Below are 15,244 nucleotides of genomic sequence, written 5' to 3'. Positions count from 1 at the left end.
GACCGCCGTATGCCACTGAAGCTCAAGGGAAAATTTTATAGGACGGCAATAAGGCCGGCGATGCTGTATGGCACAGAATGTTGGGCGGTGAAACATCAACACGTACACAAAATGGGTGTAGCGGAGATGAGGATGCTTCGTTGGATGTGTGGGCACACGAGAAAGGATAAGATTAGGAATGAGGATATCCGGGGTAAAGTAGGAGTAGCCGAAATTGAAGGAAAGATGAGAGAAAATCGGTTACGGTGGTTTGGACATGTGCAAAGAAGGCCTACTGACGCTCCGATTAGAAGATGCGACTATGGGACAGAGGTTCAGGGCCGAAGGGGTAGAGGAAGACCTAGGAAAACTTTGGAAGAGACTCTAAGAAAAGACTTAGAGTACTTGGATCTAACGAAGGACATGACTCAGGATCGAGCACAATGGCGTTCTAAGATTCATATAGCCGATCCCACTCAGTGACTTGGATTTTCCAAGTCTCCAACCGAGAAGTTTTCCTCACTCGGGAAATTAAGGGAACACTACCCCAACCTACATGCTCCACTCAGAAAGCTTCAACATACAAGCTTCAACAAAAGAAAATTCAAAGAACTTAGCGAAGAAGGCTTTGGTGTATTTAACACAATACGTTGAAATGAAGGAAAGCTTATTTATTGATATCCCCGATAAGCTACAAATATGTACATATACATGAGTCAAAATAAACACACAAGAGGGAGCCTTCACAAAGGTTGCTTAGGAGAAGTCTCAGCAGTCGGTAGAGCCCCAGAAAGAGAAGGCACCGGAGGGGGATCATTTGGAGCCTCAGTACTGGACAGAACCCTAGAAGGAGGAGGCATCAGAGGTTGATCATTCGGAGCTTCATTACGCGGTACAGCCCCAGAAGACGAAGGCAATAAATGCCTTTGGAACAAACCCACAAATCTCTGATGATCAAGTAAAACCTGACCATCAGTTTCCTTCATCTGGTCAAGCTTCCTCTTCATGTTTGTAGCATAGTCATGTGCGAGCCGGTGCAACTGTTTATTCTCATGCTTGAGCCCTCTAATCTCCTGTTTGAGACTTATCACTTCAGCCGCCAATGATTCAACTTGGCGGGTTCGAGCAAATAGGCGTTGGGCCATATTAGACACAGAACCTGCACACTGAACACTGAGAGCCAGCGAATCCTTAACAGCTAACTCATCAGACCGTTTGGAAAGTAGTCTGTTATCTTTGGGAGTGAGAAGGTTCCTGGCCACCACCGCAGCGGTCATATCATTCTTCATCACGGAATCCCCAACGGTAAGAGGACCAGTAGGGGAGACGAATGATGGGCGCCATATGTTATCTGGAGAAGGCGGGGCTGCCTCTTCAACAAGGTTCAAGTCAAAACGACGGTCGGAGGGGCCAGACATTTTCAAAGGTGTTGAAGAGAGAAGAGGTCGGACAAATCAAGATCTTAGAAGTGCAAGAATGAAGCTTCTACTGGTGGAGATTCAAGTGTGCTTTGGAACTTAATGCTAGCCCCTATAAAAATCTGCACTCGACGGAGCTTCAGAAATCGAAGAGGCGCCTGCTCAGAAATCGAAGAGGCGTTTTCTTTCTCAAAAGCTGGGCTGCTTAGAGATCACGAGGGTTGATCTTAGAAATCGAAGAGGCGTTTGCTTTCTCAAAAGTTGGGCTGCTCAAAGACCACGAAGGCCGATCTCAGAAATCGAAGAGGCGCTCGCTTTCTCAAAAGCTGGGCTCCCCAGAGACCACGAGGGCCGATCTCAGAAATCGAAGAGGCACCTACTTTTCCAGCCTTGTCAGCACCTGTCACACGCACACTCAGCTTTGCGGAAATTATGGGCATTCTGTCGAAGACTTCTGGGGAAGTAGAAAACACATGAATCTTACTGTTCAATCACCCACTTCCCACACGCAACAATAGCTCATGGGTACCACAGATAACTTTGCCAAAGTTCTCTGCCAAAGTTGAGCACGTGAAGCTTGCAGCTCCCACTACATCGCTCTGACCAAGAAGGGTAAAAGAATAGCAAAGAAACAGCACTAACAAAGTTTAGACCCATAAATTTTGAAGGTCTAGCTACCATATTATTACCCACAAGGGTAAAGGAACAGTACCACTGCTGGATAATTGGAAAGTCCCTGTGTGTCAACCTCTGTGCTTCGTGGCAAGGTAGACTAGCAAACATGCCCAACCTTTACTCACATTCGAGAAAACACTCCCAATAAGATTGCTTGCTCCAAAATCGAAGAGGCACCGTCCTCCGAATCTCGAGAGCCAGACTCCCAACATGACTACTTTCTTAAAAATCGAAGAGAGGGTAAAGGAACAGTACCATTGCTGGATAATTGGAAAGTCCCTGTGTGTCAACCTCTGTGCTTCGTGGCAAGGTAGACTAGCAAACATGTCCAACCTTTACTCACATTCGAGAAAACACTCCCAACAAGATTGCTTGCTCCAAAATCGAAGAGGCACCGCCCTCCGAATCTCGAGAGCCAGACTCCCAACATGATTACTTTCTCAAAAATCGAAGAGACACTGCTCCCCGAATCTTCGAGAGCCAGACCCCCAGCATGATTGCTTTCTCAAAAATCGATAAGGCATCGTTCTCCGAATCAATCGAAGAGGCGCTCGCTTTCTCAAAAGCTGGGCTGCTCAGAGACCACGAGGGCCGATCTCAGAAATCGAAGAGGCACCTACTATTCTAGCCTTGTCAGCACCTGTCACACGCACACTCAGCTTTGCAGAAATTATGGGCATTCTGTCGAAGACTTCTGGTGAAGTAGAAAGCACATGAATCTTACTGTTCAATCACCCACTTCCCACACGCAACAATAGCTCATGGGTACCACAGATAACTTTGCCAAAGTTCTCTGCCAAAGTTGAGCACGTGAAGCTTGCAGCTCCCACTACATCGCTCTGACCAAGAAAGGTAAAAGAATAGCAAAGAAACAGCACTAACAAAGTTTAGACACATAAAATTTGAAGGTCTAGCTACCATATTATTATCCACAAGGGTAAAGGAACAGTACCATTGCTGGATAATTGGAAAGTTCCTGTGTCAACCTCTGTGCTTCGTGGCAAGGTAGACTAGCAAACATGCCCAACCTTTACTCACATTCGAGAAAACACTCCCAACAAGATTGCTTGCTCCAAAATCGAAGAGGCACCGTCCTCCGAATCTCGAGAGCCAGACTCCCAACATGACTACTTTCTCAAAAGCGAAGAGAGGGTAAAGGAACAGTACCATTGCTAGATAATTGGAAAGTCCCTGTGTGTCAACCTTTGTGCTTCGGGGCAAGGTAGACTAGCAAACATGCCCAACCTTTACTCACATTCGAGACAACACTCCCAACAGGATTGCTTGCTCCAAAATCGAAGAGGCACCGCCCTCCGAATCTCGAGAGCCAGACTCCCAACATGATTACTTCCTCAAAAATCGAAGAGACACTGCTCTCCGAATCTCGAGAGCCAAACCCCCAGCATGATTGCTTTCTCAAAAATCGAAGAGGCATCGTTCTCCGAATCTCGAGAGCCAGATACCACAGACCACTTTTTCAAAGTGCTCTGACAGAGTTAAAACATGTGAAACTGGCAGCTCCCACTACCGTGCTATGACCAAGCAGGGTAAATGAATAGCATTACTACTTGTTGTTAGGGAGACTCCTATATATGTCGACCTCCATCCCCAACGGACAGGCAGACCTGCAAAAATGCTCAACCCTTCATCATATCTGAGAGGGCACTCCCAACGAAGCCTTTCGAAATATTCAGCTTTCTTTCCCCCCGATAATACCTCTGCAAACAAGCTATACTAGAGCAAGAATATCTCATATCATCAGGGTTAAAAGCAAGAGTATCCCATATCATGCTTTTTCCCTGTCTTTTCCTTTGGCCTTGTTTTTACCTGCAAGACAAGGAGAAAGAGAGCAATCAGTCAGCACTTGGAATCAAGCTTCCAGCCAGGAACTGACTGCCTGGAACCCCTTACCTAATTACTTACCTGGCATTGCTCTCGAGTACTCATCTTCAACATCTTATGTTTCCAGGGAAGATTCTGCATCTGCTTGAAGAACAGATAGGGCAAGTGCGAAGGATACAAGGAAGCATGTGGAGACAAGCGTAACAGCACACGTGCCGATACATCCATTACTCTGTCAAAAGCAAAAGTATCCCATATCAGCAGGGTGGAACGTACTCTAGATTTGATGGACTTGTTTTGACCCTCAAATTCTTCAGTCGGCCTTATACTCTGGAGGAAACCAGAAAACCCTCCAGCTCAGTTCAAGAATAAGCCTGTGGAAAGTTACTTCTTCAAAAGCAAAAGTATCTCATATCATCTCTTCTCATTTTTCTTCTCTTTATCCTTCATGCTGCTGCAAGATGGGGAGAAGGTGAACAATCAGTCGGAGCTCTGATTGCTTACCTTGTCTGTCACCTCTTTCAGCAGACCCCCTAGCTCGGCGACTTGGGGGACTCCTACTACATGGTTTGTATCGCGCTTGACCAAGCTTGAAACTACAAGTAAGCTTCAAGTGAAATTGATACATTACCTTGTGCATCTCCACCAGCTAAAGATATCACCCCTGGATGGAGGAAGAGTACTTCCAGAGAAGATGCCACATCTACCTATGAGACAGATAAGGCAAGTCAAGACGACACCACACTCCGATACTTAGAAGTTTCGTGATTACGAGATCATTCTCCCACAATATTTCCTAATGTCATTTGTACTAAATCATTCACTTGTACTCACTAAAGGAGAGCTTGAACCTATGTACTTGTGTAAACCCTTCACAATTAATGAGAACTCTTCTATTCCGTGGACGTAGCCAATCTGGGTGAACCACGTACATCTTGTGTTTGCTTTCCTATCTCTATCCATTTATATACTTATCCACACTAATGACCGGAGCAATCTAGCGAAGATCACAAAAAGCGACCGTTTTCGCTACCTAGGATCTATCTTGCAAGAGAACGGAGAATTAGATGGAGATCTCAACCATAGAATACGAGCTGGATGGATGAAGTGTAAGAGTGCATCCGGCGTGTTGTGTGACCGTCGTAGGCCACTGAAGCTCAAGGGAAAATTTTATAGGACGGCAATAAGGCCAGCGATGTTGTATGGCACAGAATGTTGGGCGGTGAAGCATCAACACGTACACAAAATGGGTGTAGCGGAGATGAGGATGCTTTGTGGGATGTGTGGGCACACGAGAAAGGATAAGATTGGGAATGAGGATATCCGAGGTAAAGTAGGAGTAGCCGAAATTGTAGGAAAGATGAGAGAAAATCGGCTCCGGCGATTTGGACATGTGCAAAGAAGGCCAACTGACGCTCCGGTTCGAAGATGTGACTACGGGACAGAGGTTCAGGGCCGAATGGGTAGAGGAAGACCTAGGAAAACTTTGGAAGAGACTCTAAGAAAAGACTTAGAGTACTTGGATCTAACGGAGGACATGACACAAAACCGAGCGCAATGGCGTTCTAGGATTCATATAGCCGACCCCACTTAGTGGGAAAAGGCTTTGTTGTTGTTGTTGTTGTATAAGTAATTTGGCCTGCATGTTCCTGCTTACTCGAAAAATGGTTCATGACCAAAGACCAGCACATGTTTTGGTTCCTTTTGAGTTTTGACATTGTTGTGGCTCTCTACAAAATCTCATCAGCTCCCTCGAATTTCATGCAATTTTTCAAACATCAATTAAGAATCAATCATACAAACTTAAATTTGCCTTAGTTGACCTGGTAATTAAGGCCACTAGGAGTAGATTACTCTCCAACTACTAACTTGTCTTGGTGTTCAATATTTTGTCTTGTCTAATCGCGTGGACTTGTTCTTAATGTTATTTTTCTCCTGGCTGCTGCTCATATCCATGATTTTCTTCTCTCTTCTTTCCCACCCTCTAAACCAGTAATTCCTTTCTCTAAATCTTAATTAATTAGTTTAAGTTGACCTCCATATCGATGGCTACAGCGACTGCTCGTACTGGCTTGATTCCATTTTATTTATAGCATTGTCTTAATCGCAAAGCTAGATATATATCCTAATTAATCGTGTTTCTTTTGGGAAAGTTGTACTAGTGCAGCCATGATCTGTCATTGACAACACATTTTGCCTGATATGCATTCTGCGACGTGGGGTATGAGAAATTAAAAAATGAAAATGTTTGCAAGAGTAGTTGAGCATAAATTAATTTTTTTAACTAAATTATGTGTTATCAATAGAAAATAAATATGTTAATCAACACTTAATTAATAATCTAATCATCAACAACCGTATCATTTGTTTTATAAGATTTGGTTTAAAAAATTAATTTTTCTAGCATTACCTAAAAAGAAAAAGTAGACTAAATAAACTAAATTTTTATTTAGTTTTAAAATTTCCTATTGGTGACGAATGTGCTGATTCTTTCTTTTCTGACTTTGTTTTTCGAGATAGTGAGGGATCCTGTGATCTCATCCGTTCATCATATATCGTGCGGTCAGAAATCATTTCAAAATTTAAAATTTAAAATTAAATATGAACAGTACCTAATGAAAACTGATCGTACGATATACGATGAACGGGTGAGATCACGGGATCCCTAGGAAAAGGATCCGGCGAATATCCTTTTCCGTAAACATATAATGAATAATAAATCTGTAAATTATACAAACCCAGCTAGCTAGTACATGTATCAGTTTATTGCAGATTCCCATTTGCACAAACGTAATCAACACAGGGTTTACTAAAACCATCTCATGTTTTCATAACGAAAAACTACTGCAGAATCCAACTCTTCTTCCTAATCATCCCTTTACATTAAAAGAAAAATAATATTAAATAGAAATTCAGGTTTAGAGGAATTTGAATGGTAGAAACCCTAGGTATGTGCATGTACATTACGTGGTAAATGAAAACACGCAACAGTATCTAATTTCGTAGACATTCCACCGAACCATTGCAACCTTTCGATCCTCTCAATGAGATCACAAGTTTTCTAAATCTTTGAAAAATATAAAATATGAGAGTTGACTTTTAATGAATTATATAAAGGCTAAATAGCCAAAATAGTCTCTGAGATTTGCATAACTCATCACTTTAGTCCCTAACATTTCAAATCAATAAAAGTGGTCCCTGAGATTGTCCATCATCCATCATTTTGGTCCTTCCGTTAAGTGTCTTGGAGCTCTTGGCTTGAAGTTTGGGCAATTTTCAAAGCTTCGTAACTTAATCGTTTCTTAACCAAATTCAACCTATAATATATCAAAATGAAGATAGGAAAGTGTAGAATAAGATTATATCTATGTGGAAGCCCAATGGCTGCCGGAGATGGTGGGAAAATAGCCTCAAAGTTGACTGGTCCGAGGGAAAACTAGAAAACTCGTCGGAAACTGGGTAAACTTTAAACGTTCATAACGTCTTCAATACTCAACTAAATCAAGCGATTCAAAAACTAAAATCATACTTCTCGATGAGATGAAGAGAATGGTACCTTTTTCAATGACTAACTCGCCGTTATTTGGCCGGAAAATGGCTCAAAAGTAGTTGTCTTGGTCTCAAGTTAGCCACTTTCGAGCAGTTTTCCGGCCAAACCACGGTGATTTAGCCTTCTAAAAAGGCACCATTCTCTTCGTCTCGTCGAGAAGTATGATTTAGTTTTTGAAGCACTTGATTTTGTTGAGTATTGAAGAAGTTATGAACGTTTAAAATTTACCCAGTTTCCGGCGAGTTTTCCAGTTTTTCTTCGGACCAGTCAACTTTGAGGCTGTTTTTTTGCTATCTCCAGCAGCCATTGGGCTTCCAAATAGGTATAATATTATTCTACACTTTCCTATCTTCATTTTGATATATTATGGGTCGAATTTGGTTAAGAAACGATTGAGTCACGAAGTTTTGAAAATTACCCAAACTTCCGGCCAAGAACTTTGGGACACTTAACGGAGTTTTTAACGGAATGACCAAAATAATGAATGGTGGACAATCTCAAGAACCACTTTATCGATTTGAAATGTTAAGGATCAAAGTGATGAGTTATGCAAATCTCAGGGACCATTTTGGCTATTTAGCCTTATATAAAAACCATCGCTTATTAGCTAGTTTTGAGAAAATTACATCACACCCTTGTCATAATATATAGCCTTTAGAATCACGATTCACAATCACTGGCGGAGCCACACGGAGGTCAGATTCCAGGCCCGTCCAGAAGACTCACCAATATATAGGTGTTGTCTGCTTATTTTAATCAAAAAGAGTTTGTTGTCTGTTGGTGAGTAGAGTTATATAATTCTAAGGAGAAGGGGTTTTGAAACTTGATGGAGCCATCAACTTTTTACATTATGATTATGTGAAGGAGACTAAATTTTTAAATTAAATATGTAAATCAAATGATGTGTAAGCAATAGGAAATAAATATGTTAATCAACATTTAAAGTGGTAATTCAATCATCAACAATCACATCATTTGGTCCCTATCATTACCCTTATTTTAAACCCAATCTTACATAAAAACCAAATCCTTGTTTTGTCGGTCCGTATAAAATAAGGTCTATACAATTTAGAGGAAGATTCAGTTATGTTCTTATGATTTAATCTTCTTAATATCAAATTTTAAACAAACTTCAAAGCTCCATTACATTTTTTTGATTAAAATGCCAATTAAAAAAAACATTGCATTTTTTCCAACTAATTATATTGCTATATTTTGTTTATATTTTTTCATATGGCTTAAAGACACATATTGAGATCGATTTCTGACTATCACTGTTCACAATATAGAATCAAAGTAATACATATGATAGCGACAGCTTTTTGTTGTTAAAAGAAAAAAAAATGCATCTATGTCATACTTGAAAAAAAAATAGGAAAATGATCCTCACTGGATCCTTCTTCTAGGAATCCTAGGGATCGTGATCATAACCGTTCATTGTACATCATGCGGTCAGAAATTATTTCAAAATTTAAAACTTAAAATTAAATATGAATAGTACCTAATGAAAATTGACAGCACGATGTATGATGAACGATCACGGGATCCCTAGGATCCCCAGAAAAAGGATCCGGTGATAATCATTTTCCAAAAAAAAATATATAGGATTCAAATTAATTAAATAATACTATATCTTAATACAAATGTTTAGCGTATAGAATAACATTACAATTTTATATGATTTTATTATTATAAGCAGTATTACCATTAAACATGTGTAAATTCCTGTTTTGTATTCATATCAATTCGATTTGTGTTTACTTTAAATCCATTAATTCCTGAAGTGCAGGACCAAATGTCTCACTTCCACCGCCCGGCGGCTTGTTAGACTTCTAGATTAATTCTTTGATTGAAGTTATGTGTATTTCATGTCTTAAAGTCCAGCTGGGCTTCACAATTTCAAGTAAAAAATATTAAGGTCAGACACTCTGTGGCATGGTCAAATTAAGGATCTAAGCCTGTATTTGACAGGGGCCATATCTTGTTTAAGCAATACAAGCTATATGCTTTTTTTAAATCCAACAGTTACTGTTATTCGCAAGGTTCTAAAAAACGCTAGGTGTTAGTTGGACGGCGGGCTAACGCCTAGCGCCTAGGCGGGTGCCTAAGCAGCCTAGGTGGATTTAGGTAAATTTCTTGTATACCTTGTAAATAAGTGCATATTGACACCTAAAAAATATATATACTTGTATGAATAATAAAATAATGATAAAATGTAAATTAGGTACACTATTTCCATAAGTATTGGATGAACTTGTAGTAAATCCATCATTTGCAAATTAGATACATCATTTCCATAAGTATACCACCATGAAACCAAAAAAGAAAAAAGCACGCAATTAATAAAAAATAAATAAAAATAAACCTCCTAGGACCGCCTAGCCCGCCTAGGCCCAACCCGATTTTTCCGCCCGATTTGCCCAAAAATGCCTTGGTTGCTAGGCGCCCAGCGCCTAGACGGCCACCTAGGGCGTTTTTTAGAACACTAGTTATTCGTGAGTTCAAAAAATCTATATCACCAAAAAGTGAATACTGAAATCAATATACCAAATGTTTATGTAATTTAGTAAAGTAGTAACTGAATATCAACAGACTAAATGATTATGTATCAGTACTATGCACTTGCTTATTTACCCACCCCCTCACTCGGCCAATTACTCCAAGATATTGTTTGATATACAACTCTAAAAGCTTTATAAGGTTTTAAACTGCTACATAAAAGTTCAATAATTTCTTTCGAGATCAGCGAATAAAGGAGATTCGAGCTGGAGATTTCTTCCAACAGAGAAGGCCATAGATTATCAGCCACCAATGAGATTTTCTCCTAAACCAGGAGCTAGTTATTCAAGTATACAACCAATAGAACACATGACATTAGCCTATAATTTTTAATTAAGCATTTGTTTGTCGTATTATCATCAATTGGTATTTTCATCAATCAACAACAACAACAACAACAACAAAGCCTTTTCCCACTAAGTGGGGTCGGCTATATGAATCCTAGAACGCCATTGCGCTCGGTTTTGTGTCATGTCCTCCGTTAGATCCAAGTACTCTAAGTCTTTTCTTAGAGTCTCTTCCAAAGTTTTCCTAGGTCTTCCTCTACCCCTTTGGCCCTGAACCTCTGTCCCGTAGTCACATCTTCGAACCGGAGCGTCAGTCGGCCTTCTTTGCACATGTCCAAATCATCGGAGCCGATTTTCTCTCATCTTTCCTACAATTTCGGCTACTCCTACTTTACCTCGGATATCCTCATTCCCAATCTTATCATTTCTCGTGTGCCCACACATCCCACGAAGCATCCTCATCTCCGCTACACCCATTTTGTGTACGTGTTGATGCTTCACCGCCCAACATTCTGTGCCATACAACATCGCTGGCCTTATTGCCGTCCTATAAAATTTTCCCTTGAGCTTCAGTGGCCTACGACGGTCACACAACACGCCGGATGCACTCTTACACTTCATCCATCCAGCTCGTATTCTATGGTTGAGATCTCCATCTAATTCTCCGTTCTCTTGCAAGATAGATCCTAGGTAGCGAAAACGATCGCTTTTTGTGATCTTCGCTAGATTGCTCCGGTCATTAGTGTGGATAAGTATATAAATGGATAGAGATAGGAAAGCAAACACAAGATGTACGTGGTTCACCCAGATTGGCTACGTCCACGGAATAGAAGAGTTCTCATTAATTGTGAAGGGTTTACACAAGTACATAGGTTCAAGCTCTCCTTTAGTGAGTACAAGTGAATGATTTAGTACAAATGACATTAGGAAATATTGTGGGAGAATGATCTCGTAATCACGAAACTTCTAAGTATCGGAGTGTGGTGTCGTCTTGACTTGCCTTATCTGTCTCATAGGTAGATGTGGCATCTTCTCTGGAAGTACTCTTCCTCCATCCAGGGGTGGTATCTTTAACTGGTGGAGATGCACAAGGTAATGTATCAATTTCACTTGAAGCTTACTTGTAGTCTCAGGCTTGGTCAAGCGCGATACAAACCATGTAGTAGGAGTCCCCCAAGTCGCCGAGCTAGGGGGTCTGCTGAAAGAGGTGACAGACAAGGTAAGCAATCAGAGCTCCGACTGATTGTTCACCTTCTCCCCATCTTGCAGCAGCATGAAGGATAAAGAGAAGAAAAATGAGAAGAGATGATATGAGATACTTTTGCTTTTGAAGAAGTAACTTTCCACAGGCTTATTCTTGAACTGAGCTGGAGGGTTTTCTGGTTTCCTCCAGAGTATAAGGCCGACTGAAAAATTTGAGGGTCAAAACAAGTCCATCAAATCTAGAGTACGTTCCACCCTGCTGATATGGGATACTTTTGCTTTTGACAGAGTAATGGGTGTATCGGCACGTGTGCTGTTACGCTTGTCTCCACATGCTTCCTTGTATCCTTCGCACTTGCCCTATCTGTTCCTCAAGCAGATGCGGAATCTTCCCTGGAAACATAAGATGTTGAAGATGAGTACTCGAGAGCAATGCCAGGTAAGTAATCAGGTAAGGGGTTCCAGGCAGTCAGTTCCTGGCTGGAAGCTTGATCCAAGTGCTGACTGATTGCTCTCTTTCTCCTTGTCTTGCAGGTAAAAACAAGGCCAAAGGAAAAGACAGGGAAAAAGCATGATATGGGATACTCTTGCTTTTAACCCTGATGATATGAGATATTCTTGCTCTAGTATAGCTTGTTTGCAGAGGTATTATCGGGGGGAAAGAAAGCTGAATATTTCGAAAGGCTTCGTTGGGAGTGCCCTCTCAGATATGATGAAAGGTTGAGCATTTTTGCAGGTCTGCCTGTCCGTTGGGGATGGAGGTCGACATATATAGGAGTCTCCCTAACAACAAGTAGTAATGCTATTCCTTTACCCTGCTTGGTCATAGCACGGTAGTGGGAGCTGCCAGTTTCACATGTTTTAACTCTGTCAGAACACTTTGAAAAAGTGGTCTGTGGTATCTGGCTCTCGAGATTCGGAGAACGATGCCTTTTCGATTTTTGAGAAAGCAATCATGCTGGGGGTCTGGCTCTCGAGATTCGTAGAGCAGTGTCTCTTCGATTTTTGAGGAAGTAATCATGTTGGGAGTCTGGCTCTCGAGATTCGGAGGGCGGTGCCTCTTCGATTTTGGAGCAAGCAATCCTGTTGGGAGTGTTGTCTCGAATGTGAGTAAAGGTTGGGCATGTTTGCTAGTCTACCTTGCCACGAAGCACAAAGGTTGACACACAGAGACTTTCCAATTATCCAGCAATGGTACTGTTCCTTTACCCTCTCTTCGCTTTTGAGAAAGTAGTCATGTTGGGAGTCTGGCTCTCGAGATTCGGAGGACGGTGCCTCTTCGATTTTGGAGCAAGCAATCTTGTTGGGAGTGTTTTCTCGAAAGTGAGTAAAGGTTGGGCATGTTTGCTAGTCTACCTTGCCACGAAGCACAGAGGTTGACACACAGGGACTTTCCAATTATCCAGCAGTGGTACTGTTCCTTTACCCTTGTGGGTAATAATATGGTAGCTAGACCTTCAAAATTTATGTGTCTAAACTTTGTTAGTGTTGTTTCTTTGCTATTCTTTTACCTTTCTTGGTCAGAGCGATGTAGTGGGAGCTGCAAGCTTCACGTGCTCAACTTTGGCAGAGAACTTTGGCAAAGTTATCTGTGGTACCCATGAGCTATTGTTGCGTGTGGGAAGTGGGTGATTGAACAGTAAGATTCATGTGCTTTCTACTTCACCAGAAGTCTTCGACAGAATGCCCATAATTTCTGCAAAGCTGAGTGTGCGTGTGACAGGTGCTGACAAGGCTAGAAAAGTAGGTGCCTCTTCGATTTCTGAGATCGGCCCTCGTGGTCTCTGAGCAGCCCAGCTTTTGAGAAAGCGAGCGCCTCTTCGATTGATTCGGAGAACGATGCCTCATCGATTTTTGAGAAAGCAATCATGCTGGGGGTCTGGCTCTCGAGGATTCGGGGAGCAGTGTCTCTTCAATTTTTGAGAAAGTAATCACGTTGGGAGTCTGGCTCTCGAGATTCGGAGGGCGGTGCCTCTTCGATTTTGGAGCAAGCAATCTTGTTGGAAGTGTTTTCTCGAATGTGAGTAAAGGTTGGGCATGTTTGCTAGTCTACCTTGCCACGAAGCACAGAGGTTGACACACAGGGACTTTCCAATTATCCAGCAATGGTACTGTTCCTTTACCCTCTCTTCGATTTTTAAGAAAGTAGTCATGTTGGGAGTCTGGCTCTCGAGATTCGGAGGACGGTGCCTCTTCGATTTTGGAGCAAGCAATCTTATTGGGAGTGTTTTCTCGAATGTGAGTAAAGGTTGGGCATGTTTGCTAGTCTACCTTGCCACGAAGCACAGAGGTTGACACACAGGGACTTTCCAATTATCCAGCAATAGTACTGTTCCTTTACCCTTGTGGGTAATAATATGGTAGCTAGACCTTCAAAATTTATGGGTCTAAACTTTGTTAGTGCTGTTTCTTTGCTATTCTTTTACCCTTCTTGGTCAGAGCGATGTAGTGGGAGCTGCAAGCTTCACGTGCTCAACTTTGGCAGAGAACTTTGGCAAAGTTATCTGTGGTACCCATGAGCTATTGTTGCGTGTGGGAAGTGGGTGATTGAACAGTAAGATTCATGTGTTTTCTACTTCCCTAGAAGTCTTCGACAGAATGCCCATAATTTCTGCAAAGCTGAGTGTGCGTGTGACGGGTGCTGACAAGGCTGGAAAAGTAGGTGCCTCTTCGATTTCTGAGATCGGCCCTCGTGGTCTCTGGGGAGCCCAGCTTTTGAGAAAGCGAGCGCCTCTTCGATTTCTGAGATCGGCCTTCGTGGTCTTTGAGAAGCCCAACTTTTGAGAAAGCAAACGCCTCTTCGATTTCTGAGATCAACCCTCGTGATCTCTAAGCAGCCCAGCTTTTGAGAAAGCAAACGCCTCTTCGATTTCTGAGCAGGCGCCTCTTCGATTTCCGAAGCTCCGTCGAGTGCAGATTTTTATAGAGGCTGACATTAAGTTCCAAAGCACACTTGAATCTCCACCAGTAGAAGCTTCATTCTTGCACTTCTAAGATCTTGATTTGTCCGACCTCTTCTCTCTTCAACACCTTTGAAAATGTCTGGCCCCTCCGACCGTCGTTTTGACTTGAACCTTGTTGAAGAGGCAGCCCCGCCTTCTCCAGACAACATATGGCGCCCATCCTTCGTTTCCCCTACTGGTCCTCTTACCGTTGGGGATTCCGTGATGAAGAATGATATGACCGCTGCGGTGGTGGCCAGGAACCTTCTCACTCCCAAAGATAACAGACTACTTTCCAAACGGTCTGATGAGTTAGCTGTTAAGGATTCGTTGGCTCTCAGTGTTCAGTGTGCAGGTTCTGTGTCTAATATGGCCCAACGCCTATTTGCTCGAACCCGCCAAGTTGAATCCTTGGCGGCTGAAGTGATGAGTCTCAAACAGGAGATTAGAGGGCTCAAGCATGAGAATAAACAGTTGCACCGGCTCGCACATGACTATGCTACAAACATGAAGAGGAAGCTTGACCAGATGAAGGAAACTGATGGTCAGGTTTTACTTGATCATCAGAGATTTGTGGGTTTGTTCCAAAGGCATTTATTGCCTTCGTCTTCTGGGGCTGTACCGCGTAATGAAGCTCCGAATGATCAACCTCTGATGCCTCCTCCTTCTAGGGTTCTGTCCAGTACTGAGGCTCCAAATGATCCCCCTCCGGTGCCTTCTCTTTCTGGGGCTCTACCGACTGCTGAGACTTCTCCTAAGCAACCTTTGTGAAGGCTCCGTCTTGTGTGT

Source organism: Malus domestica, chromosome 05, assembly GCF_042453785.1.
Source record: "Malus domestica chromosome 05, GDT2T_hap1".
NCBI classification, from domain to species: Eukaryota; Viridiplantae; Streptophyta; class Magnoliopsida; order Rosales; family Rosaceae; genus Malus; species Malus domestica.
This window is presented reverse-complemented; position numbering follows the sequence as displayed.